The 19,329-nt window shown below is 50.2% G+C and overlaps 1 pseudogene; it reads left to right on the top strand.

Annotated features, from left to right (window-relative positions):
* The first annotated feature begins 954 nt into the window (after positions 1-954).
* LOC144341297 (small ribosomal subunit protein eS8-like) lies at positions 955-5,266 on the top strand (annotated as a pseudogene).
* Positions 5,267-19,329: the final 14,063 nt, after the last annotated feature.

Below are 19,329 nucleotides of genomic sequence, written 5' to 3'. Positions count from 1 at the left end.
CTTAAATGGAACTGACACCTGGCTCCCGTACCTTCTGCCCTTGGGCCCTAGACCTTTCCTCTAGGCAAAACAGAGCAAGTCTGACCTGCTTTTAGTAGCAGGCTTTAACGTGTTAATTGGATAGGTCAGCTCCAAGTCTTCCCTTCTCTGTGTTAAACTCAAAAGTTCATCCAACCCCCTCTCCTATGAAAAAGCTGCCACTGCTGGGGAGGCTGAGGCAAGAGGATGGCTGGAGCCCAGGAGTGTGAGGCTGCAGTGAGCACTGACCAGACCACTACAGCCTAGGCGACAGAGTGAGACCCATTCTCTAACAATAAAATCCCCCAGAGCCTCACCACCTTGGGGACCCACTTGTCAGCTGCACCCCTAAAACATGGGCCCAGAAGTAGACACAGTATTTGAGATACAGCCTGAGCAGGGCACCCTCTAAGGGCCCCCATTAATTAACACAGTCTCGGGTGGCCTTAGTCTCGACAGCCATGTCACACGCTGGGTCTAGGCCCATCACAGTTTTTGTGATGTTACAGTCAATCCCAGTTCTGTCATCGTCGTAAACATTCTCTCCCAACTTGACATCTGTGGTCCGATGGCATGAACGTGTCTCCCGAACCTTCATCTGCCTGGTGATGAGCAGCACCTTCAGGCAGTCATCAGGACACGTCCACGTGGCTGTTGTCTCCCCGTCAGCAGGGCAGTTCAGCTCTGCAGCCTCAGCACTCAGCCGCAAGGTCACAGAGAAGGAGCTTGATGGATGGGTCACGGAAAGCATGAATGCACTTCAGCGTCACTCTCTGCTCCAGTTACTAGTCACATTTCAAGAAAAAGAAATGAGTTTGGCACCCTCCCTGGATCTCAGAGTGCTTTCTTTTATTTTTACTTGAGAGGGGCAGGTGGTGAGCGCCCGCCTCCCCCTTGATAGCCACACTTTTGCTATCCTGTGGCCACTTAGAAAACATGACTAGTTTTGTCCCCGTGTCTGTAGGTCCGAGTGAGTGAGGGAGCAGGGCACTTAGTGGCCTTGTTTTTTTTCAGCGTGAATAAAGAAGTGATGTGTTGGCCGGGCGCGGTGGCTCAAGCCTGTAATCCCAGCACTTTGGGAGGCCGAGACGGGCGGATCACAAGGTCAGGAGATTGAGACCATCCTGGCTAACACGGCGAAACCCCGTCTCTACTAAAAAAACACAAAAAATTAGCCGGGCGAGGTGGCGGCGCCTGTGGTCCCAGCTACTCGGGAGGCTGAGGCAGGAGAATGGCGGGAACCCGGGAGGCGGAGCTTGCAGTGAGCTGAGATCTGGCCACTGCACTCCAGCCTGGGCGACAGAGCGAGACTCCGTCTCAAAAAAAAAAAAAAAAAGAAGTGATGTGTTTTGAAGGCTGCGTGACTCTGATTCCGCAAAGGACCGTACAACTGACACCAGGCAGCTCTCCTGTTGCCTGATGACTACAAAAATGTCTCCATCAGGACAGAGCCTGGCTCACGCTGGGTGTGACTTCAGATGTTTATCGCCTTGAGCATCCCTTGCCTTTTTTTCCAGGGCCTAGTCAACACCCATGCATTCATAGTGCCTGCTTTCTGGTTGTCGTGTCCTTAAGGATCTTCTTATCCTCCATTGAACCAACTTAACAGTGCCAGGCAGAGTAGGCTGTGCTGCAGGGTGTGCACCCTCCAGCTTTGTGTGGCCACTTCTAAGAGTTTGCCCTGACCTGCTCCCATCCCCAGGATCTCCTGGAATCTGGAAGGTACAGATAAAGCTTTGCTAGGTTCACCTGCATCTTTTGGTTGTAATACATTTAAGTGATTTTGTGTCCTTTCTATTAAATCACACCAAAGGACACTTCATATCTTTTTAACCCTCTGTCAGTGATGCTAAAACTTTGATTTTTGATTTTTACATGTTTTTTAGAGGCAGGGTTTTGTTCTGTTGCCCATGCTAGTCTCAAGCCCCTGGGCTCAAGCAGTCCTCCCTCAGCCTCCCAAAGTGCTGGGAATATAGGTATGAGCCATCACACCAGGCCAGTGATGCTAACATTGGCCACTGGCTAGCGTGATGACAGTCCAGTCCTCCATCCCTCAGTCACATTTTCCTCCCTGTGAAGAGGAAGTTGTCCACGTGGGCTTCCTTTGGGGGTGCCTCATCCACACATGCTGTTGGCCTCAGTTGACAATCCTGGCCTTGAGCAAGAATTCTTTGAGGGCTTGGGGAAGAGTGATTTCCTTGAATTTGTCCTGTTGCCATCATGTGCTGGCAGTTTGCTGTCAGCGAGAGCTCCCGCATGTCAGCCAGGGCTGTTTGGTGGCCCTGAGGTGAGCCTCAGGCAAAAGGCAGCCCCGTGCCCTGTTCTTTCCCTTTACTGGTCAGGCTCAGAATGTGGTGTTGGTTTCATAGCTGCCTCAGGCAGCATCACACCTTATTTCTCTGGCTTTTTCATTCCTCTTTTTGAGACTTGACTTGCCAAAACTGTAGTCAGGGAAGCTTTTCAAAGCTGAGTCCCGTGTCCTGTTGGCTGACCCCATTACATTTTAAATTTTAATTTTGAAATAAGAAAAGTTGCAAAAATAGTACAAAGAATTCTTCCTCACCCAGATTCTCCAAATGTTATTTCACCACCTGCTATATCCTGTCTACATGCATGTGTATGTACATGCGTTTATACTGGTATGTAGTCATTAATTTCCCCACTGATTTTTTACAAGCAACCAGATTTTTAAGTCTCTTAACTTCGGCCGGGTGCAGTGGCTCACGCCTGTAATCCCAGCACTTTGGGAGGCTAAAGCAGGCGGATCACAAGGTCAGGAGATGGAGACCATTCTGGCTAACATGATGAAACCCCGTCTCTACTAAAAATAGGAAAAAAAATTAGTCAGGCGTGGTGGCAGGTGCCTCTAGTCCCAGCTACTCGGGAGGCTGAGGCAGGAGAATGGTGTGAACCTGGGAGGTGGAGCTTGCAGTGAGCTGAGATCGCACCACTGCACTCCAGCCTGGGCGACAGAGCGAGACTCCGTTTCAAAAAAAAAAAAAAAAAGTCTCTTAACTTCATGTATACATGATGTATACACATGTATTTTATAGACGGACACAGGTATAGGTAGCCATGTACATATGTGCCTGCATAATAGCATTTGTAATGAGCTACCTACATGTGGCTGAAGGCGTTGGTGTTGACTTCAGAGAAACTACTAAGGAGTCAGTGTGGCTTCTGAGAGTCCTGAGGAGTAACTCGTGAACCTTTGGACATTTTTCTGGACCATGAGACTTCATAAAGCTCCAAGAATGATACCAACTCTGCTGATGGAGGTGGAGATGAAACATGGAGAGAGAGACCAGAGGAATGTGAGAGGATATTAGGGACGCACCTGGGTTTGTGGGATGGATGCCTAACATTTTTAAAAGTTGTTAAAATTGGCCGGGTGCAGTGGCTCAAGCCTGTAATCCCAGCACTTTGGGAGGCCGAGACGGGTGGATCACAAGGTCAGGAGATCGAGACCATCCTGGCTAACCCGGTGAAACCCCGTCTCTACTAAAAAATACAAAAAACTAGCCGGGCGAGGTGGCAGGCGCCTGTAATCCCAGCTACTCGGAGGCTGAGGCAGGAGAATGGCGTGAACCCGGGAGGCGGAGCTTGCAGTGAGCTGAGATCCGGCCACTGCACTCCAGCCTGGGTGACAGAGCGAAGGAAAAAAAAAAAAAAGTTGTTAAAATTGATAGACAAAAATAAAAATCATTACTTGGGCCAGAAGGAAATTCAGTCAGGAAAAGGGGAGAAAAAGAAAATATCATCCTTGCTTCTTAGATTTTTGGCGAAGATCAAGTAACAGATCAAGTAACAGATCAAGTCTGCTCGTACCAGAAAATATGGTAAATATAGGAAAAATGAAATAAAAGCATAAATAAGCCCTAATATACCAGTAGTTAAAATAAATGTCAATGACCAAAACACACTAATCAAAAAGAGTTAAGGGCCGTGAGCAAATGGAAAACCTAACAATATATAAAATTACAAAACATGCAACATGTAGTATATGTATAATATATAACTAACTGTGTGTGCGTATGATGGTTCACAGTACCATGAGGAGAAACAAAATACCAAAAAGTGTGGTTTGAAATTTGAATGCACCCCTCTCAGAAATGGACAGGTCAGGTGGGTGAAAAAGCAAAGAACTAGAAGACTGGAACGCCGCAGCTCTCTACCTGGGCTCAGAGAGAGCACTAGACCCAACAGGCAAATTCTTTTCAACACAGGGAACTTAAAGGAATACTGCCTCTATCAGTCCACAGAGGAAGTCTCAGTAAATCCCAAAGTCAGCATCATAGGATCATGTGATAAAATTGAAAATAAATTTTATAATATCTTACACATCTGGAGACTAACAATACACTAAGCAATCTAGGTGACAGAGGAAATGGTAAGGAAAAATTTGAAGTCTGTGGCCTCAACAAACTCTATGTGCCTAATTTGGTAAGCGAAGGCTTAAATACATTTATTAAGATTAAGACAGGTGGGTCATTCCAGCCAGCGCTGAGCGAATGGCATCTCTCGGGACAGCTGGCACAAGCACCACAAGACCGGGGGCAAGAGAAAGCCTAACCACAAGAAGTAGAAGTACGAGCTGGGGTGCCCCGCTGCCAGTGCCAAGATTGGCCCCCGCCACATCCATGCAGTCCATGTGCAGAGAAGTCACAAAACACACTGTGCCCTGAGGCTGGATGTGGGGAGTTTCTCCTGGGGCCCAGAGTGTTGTAATCACAAAACAAGCATCATGGATGTTGTCTACAGTGCGTCCAATAATGAGTTGGTCTGGACCAAGACGCTGGTGAAGAGCTGCGTCATACTCACTGACAGCACACCGTGGTGGTACGAGTCCTACCATGCACTGCTCCTGGGCCGCAAGAAAGGGGCCAAGCTGATTCCTGAGGAGGAAGAGGTTTTAAACAAAAACTGATCTAAAGAATTCAGAAGGAATATGATGAAAGGAAAAAGAATACCAAAGTCAGCCTCCGGAGAAGCAGCTCCAGCAGGGCAAGCACCGCGTCAAGGCCAGGACGGTGTGGCCAGGCAGATGGCTACGTGCTAGAGACCAAGGAGTCAGAGTTCTATCTTAGGAAAATCAGGGCCTGGAAAGACAAATAAATCCTCATCCTTTCTGTCTCCACCCATGTAATAAAGGTGTTTATTGTTCTGTTAAAAAACAAAAATTTTTAATGAGTTTAAAGACCAAAATAAAAGATTAAAAAATAAACAAAAAAAGGAAAAACAAAATGGTGCAGGGAGAAGGCAGCCATCCGCAAGCCGGGAAGAGAGTCCTCATCAGAGCCCGAACATCCCAGCACCCTGATCTCAGACTTCCAGCCTCCAGACTGTTTAAGAAAATAAGTTTCTAGCTGGGCGCGGCGGCTCACGCCTGTAATCCCAGCACTTTGGGAGGCCGAGGCAGGCGGATCACGAGGTCAGGAGATCGAGACCATCCTGGCTGACACGGTGAAACACCATCTTTACTAAAATTACAAAAAAATTAGCCGGGCATGCTGGCGACACCTGTAGTCCCAGCTACTCGGGAAGCTGAGGCAGGAGAATGGCGGGAACCCGGGAGGCGGAGCTTGCAGTGAGCTGAGATCCGGCCACTGCACTCCAGCCTGGGAGACAATGCGAGACTCCGTCTCAAACAAAAAAAAAAGAAAGAAAAGTTTCTGTTGTTTAACCCATGCAGCGTGTGGTATTTTTTTACGGCAGCCTGTGCTGACTAATATATCTTCTTTACTAAGTAATTTATTGGCATCATTAAATTTTACCCCTAAATTTTCCAGTATATATCTTTAAAAACTAAAGTTAATGCCAAGTCTGTATTCAAGTTTCCTAAATTACAGGACTTTTTTGAAAGAAAAACAGTTGTACTAAATCCCAGTGCTGCTTTAAATTGTTTGTGTTATCTTATTTAGGTAAATTTGAACATAAAATCTAGTATAACCAGTATGTTGAATAAGCAGGGCCTATGTGACATAATTAATATGCAATTTTATTTTACTCCCTGACTCCTTAACAGTTAGTGGGGGAGCAATTGATTGAAAACATTGATAGATCCCATGATCTTTCTGGTCTCTCATAGAAAAGAGAAAACTTAGTCTAAGCAAAAAATTCCGTTTCAGTTTAGTTATTAAAATGGCTCGTGCTGTGTGATATTCAAACTTGCCAAATTCATTCAGAGATAAATCTTCTCCCTTCTCTGCTTGGGATATTCAATATACAGGAAGGCAGGGAAGGTGGCATGGGATATTCCTTCCCTTCCCCATATTTCACTTCTATCCCTCCTCTCTTTTATTACTAACTTGAATTTTTTTATCCTACTAGTGTCAAAGTAGGGAGCAGGAGATAAGGGATGGGAAAGTTCCACACTTCACTGGCCCATCACACTATGGATTTGAGCTCCCCCATCTTTGAGGATCTGTTTCCCAGGACACCACTCCTGATAGCAGGTTGGATCACCGAGTGGGGACCAGTCAGGGACACAGGAGCCACACTAGGTATTTCAACAAAGAATTGAATGTGGGGACTTGGCTAAACAGACGTTGGAACACTTAGAGAACCCAAAAGGAAACGGAGGTAACAAATAGCTGAAGGGGCAGCTGCCACCCTCTAGGGGTTAAGGGATAAAGGGAAGAGAGAATCTGGGCTTGTCAGAGCCTGAAAGTTCAGAGAAGGGCCCCAGGGAGAGGGAACCAGATCTGGGAGGAGCAGCATGGCCAGGCTGGTGGTAGCCCCTGTGGGAGCGGCGATGAAGCTGTCCTGGAAGAGCAGAATGAAGCTGAGTCTGGAACCGGCCGCCCCTGTTGGCGTGCAGGGCTGTTGCTGACATGCCACCATCGGGACAGTGGGCACGATGGGAAGGAGAAGAGCTTTCTTGTCTCCTTCTAGAACCTCCCATTTGCAAGGTCAACAAGGACTCGGCTGACAACGGAGAGATGTGTAGCTCAGCTGAGGCTAAGCATAGAAGCGAGACTTGAAGCTGAGAGACAACAGCTCAATATCTGGTACGAGGAGACAGGGTCCTTCCCTGCCCCTCATTTTGCTCCCATGTCACTTCCTCCTCTTCAGTGTCGGACTCCACCGAGCTCAAAGCAGGGACAAGGAGAGGAGGGGCACAGAAGGTCATCCACCCCATGGCGCTCTCGTAGGAAAGCATCAGGCTCTCTGGCCTGGCCCGTGTTTACACATGACTTGTTCTCGAATGGGACGCAGTTGGGGTGCTCACAGACGCCCCCTCACAGCCTGCCTCCATGATCTCCCTGGGCAGTTTTTTTTGTTGTTGTTTGTTTGTTTTTGTTTTGTTTTTTTGGAGACGAAGTCTTGCTCTTGTTCCCCAGGCTGGAGTGTGATGGCGCGATCTTGGCTCACTGGAACCTCCACCTCCCGGGTTCAAGTGACTCTCTTGCCTCAGCCTCCCGTGTAACTGGGACTACAGGCACCTGCCACCACGGCCGGCTAATTTTTGTAATTTTAGTAGAGATGGGGTTTCACCATGTTGGCCAGGCTGGTCTCGAATTCCTGACCTCAGGTGATCCACCTGCCTCGGCCTCCCAAAGTGCTGGGATTACAGGTGTGAGCCACTCTGCCCGGCCAACTCCCTGGGCAGTTCTTGAAATCCAGGCAAAGGCACTTCTCACTTCATCCCAGGGTTTAGGGGCCAGAGTGAAATGAAAAGGTGGGGTTTGAAAATCAGGGAAATTGTGCTGTTAATGTTAAAGCACTTTTTTCCTTTCTCACTCACTCTCTCTCCCCTTGTCCTGGCATTTTTTTGGTGCCATTTAATGTTATTCTAAGTACATAAAACCTAAAATATGAGGTTATCATTAAAATGTAAGATGAACATTACTGTTTGTTTTTACATTGTTCATTGCTTGTTTTAAATGCAAATAGAATTTAATGCCTACACAGAATCACTGAAATTACACAATTTGTCTTGTGTAGCTTATACATGCATAAATATTTCATTCTTACCAGGGCAGCTCTGCATAAGGCTAACGCAACCACAGTCATGTGTCATATAATGGCATTTCAGTCAACCACGGACCACATATGACAGAGGTCCCATAAGATTATAATACTGTATTTATATTCTACCTTTTCCATGTTTCGAGGCCAGGTGTGGTGGCTCATGCCTGTAATCATAACACTTTGGGAGGCTGAGATGGGAGGATCGCTTCAGGCCAAGAGTTCAAGACCAGCCTGAGTGATACAGTGAGACTCCATCTCTACAAAAAATGAAACAATTAGTTGGATGTGGTGGCATGCATCTGTGGTCTCAGCTACTCCGGAGGCTGAGGTGGGAGGATCGCTTAAGGCCAGAAGTTGGAGGCTGCAATGAGCTTTGGTCGTGCCACTGAACTCCAGCCTGGGCAACAGAGTGAAACCCAATCTCAATAAATAAATATGTTTTGCTTAGATACACAATCACTTAGTATTGTGTTACCATTGCCTACAGTATTCAGTACAGCAACTTGCTGTACAGGTTTGTGGCCCAGGGGCAATAGGCTTTGCGATACAGCCTAGGTGCTTAGTGGGCTGTACCATCTGGGTTTGTGTGAGTACACTCGATGAAGTTCTCACAATGACAACATTGCCTAACACATTTCTCAGAAGGTGTCTCCAGTGTTAAGCGAGGTATGATTGTCACTTTGACCCACACACATTCTACCTCCTCTCCCCACCTGCAGCTTACTGATGCGTGTGGAAGGCTGACAGGGAAAGGAAGGCTAAACAGATGTTGGAAGACTTAGAGAACCAAAAAGGAAACTGAGGTAACAAATAGCTGAAGGGGGCAGCTTAAGGGGCAGCCATCTTCCCCTTTCCTTTTCAGTCACTGTTTTTTGACTCTGTGAATGACTGATACAGGGAAGAAACCCTAGTAAGAAAGGCTATGATTGGGAAGAACAGACGAGTAACAAGTTCCGAAATTGAATCAGTAATAAAACACCTGCCAACCAGAAAAATCCCTGGACCAGACAGATTCACAGCCAAATTCTACCAGACAAATTCTACCAAATTCTACAGAAGAACTTGTACTAATTCTGCTGAAACTATTCCAAAAAATCAAGGCCAAGGGAGGGACTCCTCCCTAACTCATTCTATGAAGCCAGCATCATTCTGATACCAAAACCTGGCAGAGACACAACAACAACAACAAAAGAAAACTTCAAGCCAATGTCCCTGATGAACATAGACGCAAAAATTCTCAACAAAATACTTGCAAACCAAATCCAGCAGCATATCAAAAAGCTAATCCACCTCGATCAAGTAGACTTTATCCCTGGGATGCGGAATCGGTTCAACATACCCAACTCAATAAACGTAATTTATCACATAAACAGAACTGAAAAGAAAAAGCCACATGACCTTCTCGAGAGATGCAGAAAAGGCTTTTGGGAAAATTCAACATCCCTTCATGTATAAAACCCTTAACAAACTAGGCATCAAAGGAACATACCTCAATAAGGGCCAAATATGATAAGCCCACAGCCAACATCATATCAAATGGACAAAAGCTGGAACTATTCTCCTTGAAAACTGGTACAAGACAAGGATGCCCTCTCTCACCAGTCCTTTTCAAAATAGTATTGGAAGCCCGAGCCAGAGCAATCAGGCAAGAGAAAGAAAGAAAAAGCATCCAAATAAGAAAAGAGGAAATCAGATGATCTCTTTTCTCAGAAGATGATTCTATACCTAGAAAACCTCTTATTCTCTGCCCAAAGGCTCCTGGATCTGATAAACAACTTCAGCAAAATTTCAGGATACAAAATCAATGTACAAAAATCAATAGCATTTCTATACACCAATAACATCCAAGCTGAGGGCAAAATCAAGAATACAATCTCATTCACATAGCCACAAAAAGAATAAAATACCTAAGAGTACAGCTAACCAGGGAAGTGAAAGATCTTTACAATGATAATCACAAACCACTGCTTAAAGTCAGAGATGACACAAAACATTACAGGTTCACGGATAGAAGAATCAGTATCGTTAACATGGCCATACTATCCAAAGCAATTTACAGATTCAGTGCTATTCCTATCAAACTACCAATGACATTTTTCATAGAATTGGGAAAAACTATTCCAAAATTCATATGGAACCAAAAAAGAGCCCAAATAGCCAAAGCAATCCTAAGCAAAAAGAACAAAGCCAGAGGTGGCACACCACCTAACTTCAAACTATACTGCAGGGCTACGGTAACCAAAACAGCATGGTGCTGCTACAGAAACAGACATACAGGCCAATGGAACAGGTTAGAGAACCCAGAAATACAACCATCTGATCTTCAACAAAGCTAACAATAACAGCAATGGGAAAAGGATTCCCTGTTCAATAAATGGCACTGGGATAGCTGGCTAGCCATATGCAGAAGATTAAAACCAGATCCCTTTCTTATGTCATATACAAAAATCAACTCAAGATGGATTAAAGACTTAAATGTAAAACCTAAAACTATAAAAACCCTAAAAGAAAATCTAGGATATACCATTCTGGACATTGGCTGTGGCAAATATTTTATGACAAAGACTCCAAAAGCAATTGCAACGAAGATTGACAAGCGGGACCTAATTAAAGAACTTCTGCACAGCAAAAGAAACTATCAATAGGGTAAACAGAAAACAAGCAGAATGGAGGAAAATATATGCATCTGACAAAGGTCTAATATCCAGATTCTATAAGGGACTTAAACAAATTAACAAGGAAAACACAAATAACCCCATTAATAAATGGGCAAAGGATGCAAACAGACACTTCTCAAGAGAAGACATACAGATGGCCAACAACTATATGAAAAAATGCTCAACATCACTATTAGAGAAATGCAAAGCAAAACCACAGTGAGATACCATCTCACACAAGTCAGGATGGCTATTATCAAAAATAACAGATCCTGGGGAGGGTGCAGAGAAAAGTGAATGCTTATACACCATGGGTGGAAATGTAAAGTAGTTCAGCCACTGTAGAAATCAATTGGATATTTCTCAACTAAGAGTTGAAGTGCCATTCGACCCAGCAATCCCTTTACTGGTTATATACCCAAAGGAAAATAAATCATTCTGCCATAAAGATACATGCATGCATATGTTCATCCTAGCACTATTCACAATAGCAAAGACATGGACTCAATATAGGTGCCCATTAATGGCGGATTGGATAAATAAAATGTGATACACCATGGAATACAACACCGCCATAAAAAAAGAACTAAATCACGCCCTTTGCAGCAACATGGATGCAGCTGGAGGCCATTATCCTAAGTGAATGAATGCAGGAACAGAAAACCAAATACCACACGTTCTCATTTATTTTTATTTTTTTTATTTTTATTTTTTGAGATGGAGTCTCACTTTGTCGCCCAGGCTGGAATGCAGTGGTGCAATCTCGGCTCACTACAACCGCCACCTCCCGGGTTCAAGCAATTCTCCTGCCTCGGCCTCCTGAGTAGCTGGGATTACAGGCACCTGCCACTACACCCAACCAATTTTTGTATTTTTAGTAGAGATGGGGTTTCGCCATGTTGGCCAGGCTGGTCTCGAACTCCTGACCTTGTGATTTGCCCATCTCGGCCTCCCGAAGTGCTGGGATTACAGGCATGAGCCACCACGCCCGGCCAACATGTTCTCAGAAGTGGGAGTGAACCGCTGAGTACATGTGGACACCAAGAAGGGAACAGCAGACACTGGGGCCTACTTGAGGATAGAGGGTGGGAGAAGAGTGAAAATAAAAAACAAAACAAAACAAAACAAAAAAAGCAGGTACTGTGTTTAATATCTGAGTGATGAAATAAAGTGCACACCAAACCCCACGACATACTGTTTATCTATGCAGCAAACCTGCACGATACCCCTGAACCTAAAATAAAAGTTGAGAAGGGGGAAAAAAAAAAAAAAGGCTATGATCAGGTCACGTAGCCATTCGTGGTTTTCAGGACACCGCTGCCGTCTCTGTCTGAAGCAAGTTCTGGTTAGAGCAGGAAGCCTGGCCCTGGGGCTGTCAGTGCCCCGCTGACTCAGCAGTCCAGTAATGTGCCTACCTGGAACCTGCCTGAGTCTGGGCGGCCCGAAACAGTCGCCCCACCAGCACCTTGTGTACAGGGGCGTCCTGAGCCCTAAGAGTGAATGAGGCAAGCGAGGAGTCGCGTGGACATGCAGCGCGAATGTGCTTCCTCACAAGCATGCTCCGTGGTCCCAGTGGACTTAGCAAACACAGATTCAAAGATCAGATTACTAAGAACTTTCAGATGGTGACATGCCCCGGGTCCACACACCTTCCCAGGTCGCAGCCCTGCAGGGGCTGTGCTCAGCCCGGGGATTCTGCAGCCCTGCAGGGTCTCCTCCCCCGGCCCCGCTCAGTGCTTCTTCACACACAAGTGGCCCACCAGAAACACTCACCACATTCGCCACAGCTCCCCGCAGCACCTCAGCTCCCTGCATCACCTCCTGCCGACGTTCACGGCAGCCGCTCACTCTTGCTTGGAGGTTTTCTGTCCTGTAAGCCTAAAACTTTGCCACACGTATGCCCAGGCGTCCAGCCTGTTCGCCAAGGTGCCTGCCTCACTTGTGCTGAATGAGCACACACGGGCACCCCTGGCCATTTCCCACAAGGACATGGGCACCTCTGCTCCCTGACAGCCTGTGGCACATTCCAGTTGTCTGCAGGCCCCCTGGGAAAAGCGACAAGCCCAGCCATAACGCACGGGAAGGAATCAGTTGAGGCAGTGGCTCCCGAACTTGGCTGGGCTCAGAACCACTGGGGCACCTAACAGACTCGGATTCCCTGGCCCTGCCCAAGCCCTCTGAGTCAGAAGTCTAGGCAGGGGCCTAGGGGACGAGCGCCTTAAGCCAGCTCCCGGGGGAGGCCAGCACTGCTTCACGATCACTCTGCCCAGCCAGGCTGTTGGCTCTGGGGAGGGGAGTAGCCCAAGCCCAGTCCCACAGGCTCCCACCCACACGGGCAGCCAGTGAGAGACGTGGGAGGTTTGGGCATTGCCTGCACCCGTCGCCCGATTTTCCCAGCCTCTCTTGTGGGATGGTGCCTTCCTTTCCTATTGCTGCGGTTGCAAATTACCGCTGACTTAGTGGCTCAAAGCAGCACGGTTCTGTGGGTCAGAAGTCCAACGTGGGTCTTAGTGGGCTGCAAGCAATGTGTTAGCAGGACTGGTTCCTTCTGGAGGCCCTTGGGGAGAATCTGTTTCTTGGCATTTTCTAGCCACCCACATTCCTCCGCTCATGGCCCCCTCCTCCAAGCCGGAAGGGCAGCATCTCCCAGACCCTGCTCCCATCACCGCCTCCCTGATTGCCTTCTGCCTCCCTCTTCCACGTGTAAGGACCCCTGTGATGACGCTGGGCTCGCCAGGATAATCCAGGATCATCTTGCCATCTCAAGATCCATAACCTAATTCCACCCGCCAGGTCCCTTTGGGCACCTAAGGTAACATAGCCACAGGTTCTGGGGATTAAGAAGTGGCCTTCTTTAGGGGTCATTATTCTGCCTACCACGGATGGGGATGATAAGCCTGGATCTCTGTACACCAGCATTTCTTGAGTTTGCCTGTCTTCAGCCTGCATCAGCTACACCTGGGCCACCTGTTCCAGATACCGAGTGCAGGGCCACCCAGACCCCAACCCCACACCTGAGCCTAGGTTGCTGGCTTTTCCTAGGCATTCCAGGTGATTCCACACACGCTGACATTTGACAGCCCTGGAGAGATGAAACCTTGAGTGTGAAAGGTGCTCTGGGGTACTCTGTAGGGAAGAGGAAGGTCACATCCCCAGCCCCCAGCTACAACCTGACGGCCCCATCAAGTATCAACTTCCCCCAAGCTTTGGGGCTGAAGACCCTCGAGAGGCGCTTCCTGTGCCTGCAGATTTCACTCTGCTGGACACTTTCCCCAGGACCCAGGAGGACTCTCCAAACCTAAACCCATGCTCTAGGACACCTGGGACCGCTCATGCCAGTGATTCAGCAGGTGGGGCCAGGAGTCCCTGCCAGCAGGGGCACCCAGCCCTCCTGGTGAAGCATGACTGGGTGAGGGGATGATGTCTAGGACTCAGAGGAGCCACAGGCCCCTCTCATTTCCATGTCCTGTTATAAACATAGACAGGTATGGCCCAAGGAGAGCCTGGTTACCCGTGCTCCAACACTGCAGGTCACCCCTGGATACGCCACCTACTGCCTGTGGGTGAGGGGATCCGAGCAGGGGTGGTGGAGGAGGGAGGTGACCTCGTGGACTTCATGCGGGACCTGAGGGAATCTTGAGTGTCCCGACAGGTGCACCGCAGCCAGCAAGGTTTGCACCTGCACCGCGAGCTCTCCGCCTGCGCTCAGCACACTGAGCAAATGGCTCTGAGCTGGAACCTTGCAGTGACCATGTCCAGCTCCTGCATTTCTGCCTCTGAAATGTTTCTTAAGTCCTGGAAGTCTCCTCAGCCTTCATGCAGGAGCAACCTGAAAGCACAGGAGACATGGGGGAAATCCTCTGCCCAGCAGAATTCCGAGACGCTTCCTGCAGTTCCCCAAAGGGGCTCCACCAGGCTGGTCACCTGGGATCCCCTCCCACATAAACAACCTGCACCCACATCTCTACCTCTGCTTCCAGGGATCCCATCTATGATGCTTTCCTTCATCCTTGGGCCAGTCCAGATCGGGATCAGACCCACACTTACCCCCCACACACGTGCACACAATACCACACACGTGCATACAACACACACATGCACACAGCATACCATATGCACACAGTACCACATATATGCATACAGCACACACGTGCACAAACCACACACACATGCATACAGCACACACACGTACATAGCACCACACACATGCACACCACACACACATACACACAGCATATCACATGCATACACTACATGCACATGCACAGAACACAGGCACACAGTACCACACATATACACACAGCACACCCACATGCACACAGCACACACATGCATACACCACACACATGCACATAGCACCACACACATGCATAGAGCACAAGCGTGCACACAGCACCACACACATGCACATAGCACACAACACACACATGCATATATCACACACTCATGCACACAGCATCACATACATACAGCACACACATGTGCATAAAACAGCACTACATACACAAGCATATAGCACACACACATTACATGCATGTGCTGCATGCACCTGCATGGAACACACCACACATTCACACAAACGCACATCCACATACTGCATATACCATGCATGCACACATGTGCACGTCCACACACACACACACACCCCCCTTGCTCCTCCCAGCCCAGGCTCAGTGGGTTGGCAGCCCTGGACTGTAAAGGATAATTAAATGTGGCCCCCTCCAGTGGCTGCCTATAGGGTGACTTCTCCTGGAGCTCTGCCCTTGCAGTAACTTCGGAGGGTTTTCACCAGACCAAGAATGGACGAGTTACGGGTCAGCTAATAAAATGCTTTGGCCAGAGCCCAAAGTTCTGTCCTCATTATTTCCTGATTTTATTGGTGATCCTGCTTAGCAGCCTTGCCTGGTGCCCCTTCCCTGAGTCACCTGCTGTGGCTGTGCCAAGCATCTGGGGCAGATGTACTGCAGGGGCCTCGCAGGCTAAGTGCCTGCAGCTGCTGGAGCCCATGCTGTCCTTCCTTCCTCCCTGAGGACCCACACCAGGCAAGCATCCACAGGTCCTGCTGCCTCCAGACCTCCTCCACATGCCCCTGGCCCCACAGTCCCAGCAGGTGCTGTCTGCTCTGAAGGGGCTCTTCGCCCTCCTGGGAAAGTGCCCCATTCACCCTGCCAGGACCCCTGCCATTGCTGTCACTTCTCACACATTCTCCTATCTCTCCATCATCCAGTCCTATGGCGTCTCCCCCAGACACAGCCTTCAGGTCTGCCCCGTTCCCTGCCCCCTGCCCAGGTCTGTACTCATCAGCTCTCCCCTCCCTGCCACCTCCTCGTGGGCCTGCTGCTTGTCCCTCATGGCCATGCCCGGTGAACAAGGACTCCAGCCCCACTAACCCAGTGCTGAGCTGGTGGGGCACACTCAGGTCTCCCAGAGTCATTTGTGTGTAGGATGTGCCATCCAGGACAGGGGCAGCTACGCAGGGGCTGAAGGTGCTGGGAAAGGCCTCGTGGGTGTCAGGACCGCTACATCTGGGGACGGCACCACCCCCTCCTGCTGGGGGTGCTGCTGGCAGAGCTGCGGCCACACCTGCCCCTGTGTCGACACCTGGAGGACAGGATCCAGCTCCTTGCCCACCTGGACACCCTGCCTGGCCCTGTTCGCTTCCACCTTGGCTCCAGCCACTCTCCAGCCTCTTTTTTTCCAAAAACGATGCAAAGTCCATGCCAGCCACAGGGACTCGCCCTTGCTGTTCCCTCTGCCCCGGGTCCGTCTCCCAGACCCTGTGTGGCCAGTTCCTCACCTGATGTGCTCCCTTCTAAAGCAGCCCGCCGCACTCAGCCACCTCCCCAGTATGGCTTCCCCATGGCACTTGGCGCTCTCCGAAATGATTGTTTTTACTCTTTTGTTTAAAACGGTAAACACTGTTTTCAGCCTTTCAGGTTAGTTTTCAGCCTCCCTTCTCTAAACTGTGAGTTCCAGGGGGCAGGAACCCCGTGTCCGGCTCTCTGCTATATTCCCAGCACCCAGCATGATGCCCGGCACACATAGGTCCTGGGTAAGTGTCCACCTGATAGATGTCTCAGGGCAGTGGTGGGGTGAGGGGAGACTGAGCTGACGGCCCTAGGGATGGTTCACTCTCTGTCCCAGTGCCCTCACTCAGGGATTAGTCCCGGGGCATGTTCTGGAGTGAGAAGTTGGGCGGGCTGGGTAGGGGCTGGGCAGGAGAGGTTCCTTGCTAGAGGGTGCTCCTGGGTGGGCTCTGAGGGGGCGGGGGCAGATGCCTCCCAGGGTCCAGTGGTGGCACCTGCAGCCAGGGTCCCACGAGGCTGGGGACTCAGGGCAGAACTCCTCGCTGGCCACGAGGCTCAAAGACCTTCCCGGTGGTGGCCGTGACTGCAGCTCATGCTTCTTCCTCAGCACAGGCCCAACTCTCGGCAGCGGTGGGTCTGGCAGGGAGAGGACGCAGGAGACCTCAGGGGACACAGTCTTCTCCCTCGTCCCAGAGTATAGCTCTGCCACCCTCACCCCGGTGGGACGTGGAGCTGTGGCCATGAGCTAGTCCACACCCATGTTCCAGCTGTTGCGGCCTCATCCAAGCATCCCCTGCCCTGCTCCCAGCAGGACAATCATACTTCAGTGGCCCCAGCCACTTGCTGGAGAAAGTGCTTTATCAGGGCACAGCAAGCCTTTGCTCACAGAGCAAGGGTGGGCTGGGGAAAGACTGGCCTCACCCCGCTGAGCCGCACTCGGTTAGGAGGGCCGCACTCAGTTAGGAGGGCTGCTCAGTGCTGCCCAGACTCCAGAACAACACAGCTGAGTGGGTCAGCTCTTCCAAGGTCTCTCTTGCAGCCTCTCCTCCTAGACTCCTGGCTTCATCCAGGGGGCACTCTGGGACTAGACCTGAGGCTTAGGGGCACAGGGTGATAATCAGAGAAGATGCAGGGAGTGGCCCAGTGCCTGCACCCTGAGGTACATCTGTCTACCTGCTGGAAGCACACCGCTCACCCCAGACCAAGTGCCCGCCTCTGTTCCCCCTCCCTTTCCCCACACCTGACCCTTGGTCTCAGACATCACCCTCCCTAGGATCAGCCTCTGGCCCTGGCCCTGGCCCCAGCCCTGCTGCCTCACTGCCCAGCCTAGCCGGCCCACATTGATTCTAATACATCTGTAAGCCCTAGGCAGATGTCCACTCTCTCCAGGACTCAGTTTCTCTAACAGTTCAAGAAATGGGCTGGACTCTGTGGTTTTTAACCTGTCCATTCTTCCAGAAACAGCCTTCAGGGAAGCCTGGAACAGCACCTTGCTCCTGCTCAAAGCTGACACAGGGCTAACTCTGCCCCAGCTCTACCGAGACAACACCCAGGCCTGTTATTCTCGCTCCCTAGGTCTGCGGAAATGGCCTGAGCTCGGCTCCTTGGAGCCTGTGTGTGGCACCCGCAGGCTGTCCTTGTAACTATCAGGCAGACGTGCCCTCTCTGAGGTGTTAACCCAGGGCCATTCTGCCACAGAAAGACTGGGAGATAGGGGAGGCTGGTTTCTATGCCGACAGGTTAAGCACCTGGATCTAGCTTTTCCTCTAAGCAGCAGACCTTGGCTTTTTATGATCCACAAGCCAGTAAGTTCTTTTTGCTCAAGCTGGTTGGTTGAGTTTTGGGCCACATCTCATCAGGCAGGTCCTGACTAAAGCAGAGCGAGAGGTGAAGCCAGCGGGACTTCTGGGTTGGGTGAGGACTGCGAGAACTTCCCTGGCTAGCTAGAGGACTGTAAATGCACCAATCAGCACTCTGTAAAATGGACCAATCAGCAGGACATGGGCGGGGACAAATAAGGGAATAAAAGCTGTCTGCCCACCCCTGGCCAGCCAGCAGCGGGTGCCTGTTCAGGTCTTCTTCAGTGCTGGAGAAGCTTTGTTCTGCTCTTCACGATAAATCTTGTGGATACTCACTCTTTGGGTCCGCACCACCTTTAAGAACTGTAACACTCACTGCCAAGGTCCACAGCTTCATTCTTGAAGTCAGCGAGACCACAAACCCAGCGGAAGGGACAAACTCTGGACACAAGAGGACAGGTGTCCTGACCTCTATGCTGGAACCAACCAGGGAACTTTCACTGAAGGTGGACCCAATTCAAGGAGGCCACTGGATCCTGGTAGAACCCCTCTCCCTTTCTATAAGTGAAATCACGCATCGCCATCCTCCCAGCACCCTGGTGTCTTCAGAGTGGCGTCCACCCTCCCTGGGAGCCACAGGAGAGCACCGAGAAGGTGGCGGGGTGCGGGGGAGGGGGTGTCCTTTCCTCATCCCCTGACGGATGCCTATCCAGGGATGTCCCACTCGGGGACACAGGCAACCTAGGTGGCCATGGCAGGAGGCCAGCCCGGAGAACCAGGCCGGGCCCAGTCTTGAGAAGACAGGGTGAACTGGGTTTTGGGGCGCCAGAGGCCCACCGGGTGAGGGGTAGGCTGGGGCAGCTCGGGCGCAGAGTCCGCCAGGGTCCGCGCTCCGGAGGGCAGCGTCTGACGGTCTGAGCTGGCGGTCCTGGCGCGGTGGGCTAGCCGCCGCGGAGGCCTGAACGCAGGGTGGACGTTTGGCCGAGACCCCGCGGCCTGGGCGCGGAAGGCCCCGGTGTGCAGCGCCGCCCGTGGTTCTCCCGCAGCCCCACCCCGCGCCCCGCCCGCTCCGCG

Source organism: Macaca mulatta, chromosome 6 (assembly GCF_049350105.2).
Source record: "Macaca mulatta isolate MMU2019108-1 chromosome 6, T2T-MMU8v2.0, whole genome shotgun sequence".
NCBI classification, from domain to species: domain Eukaryota; kingdom Metazoa; phylum Chordata; class Mammalia; order Primates; family Cercopithecidae; genus Macaca; species Macaca mulatta.
Note: the sequence above shows the minus strand (reverse complement) of the source record. Positions and strands in the feature narration are given on the sequence as shown.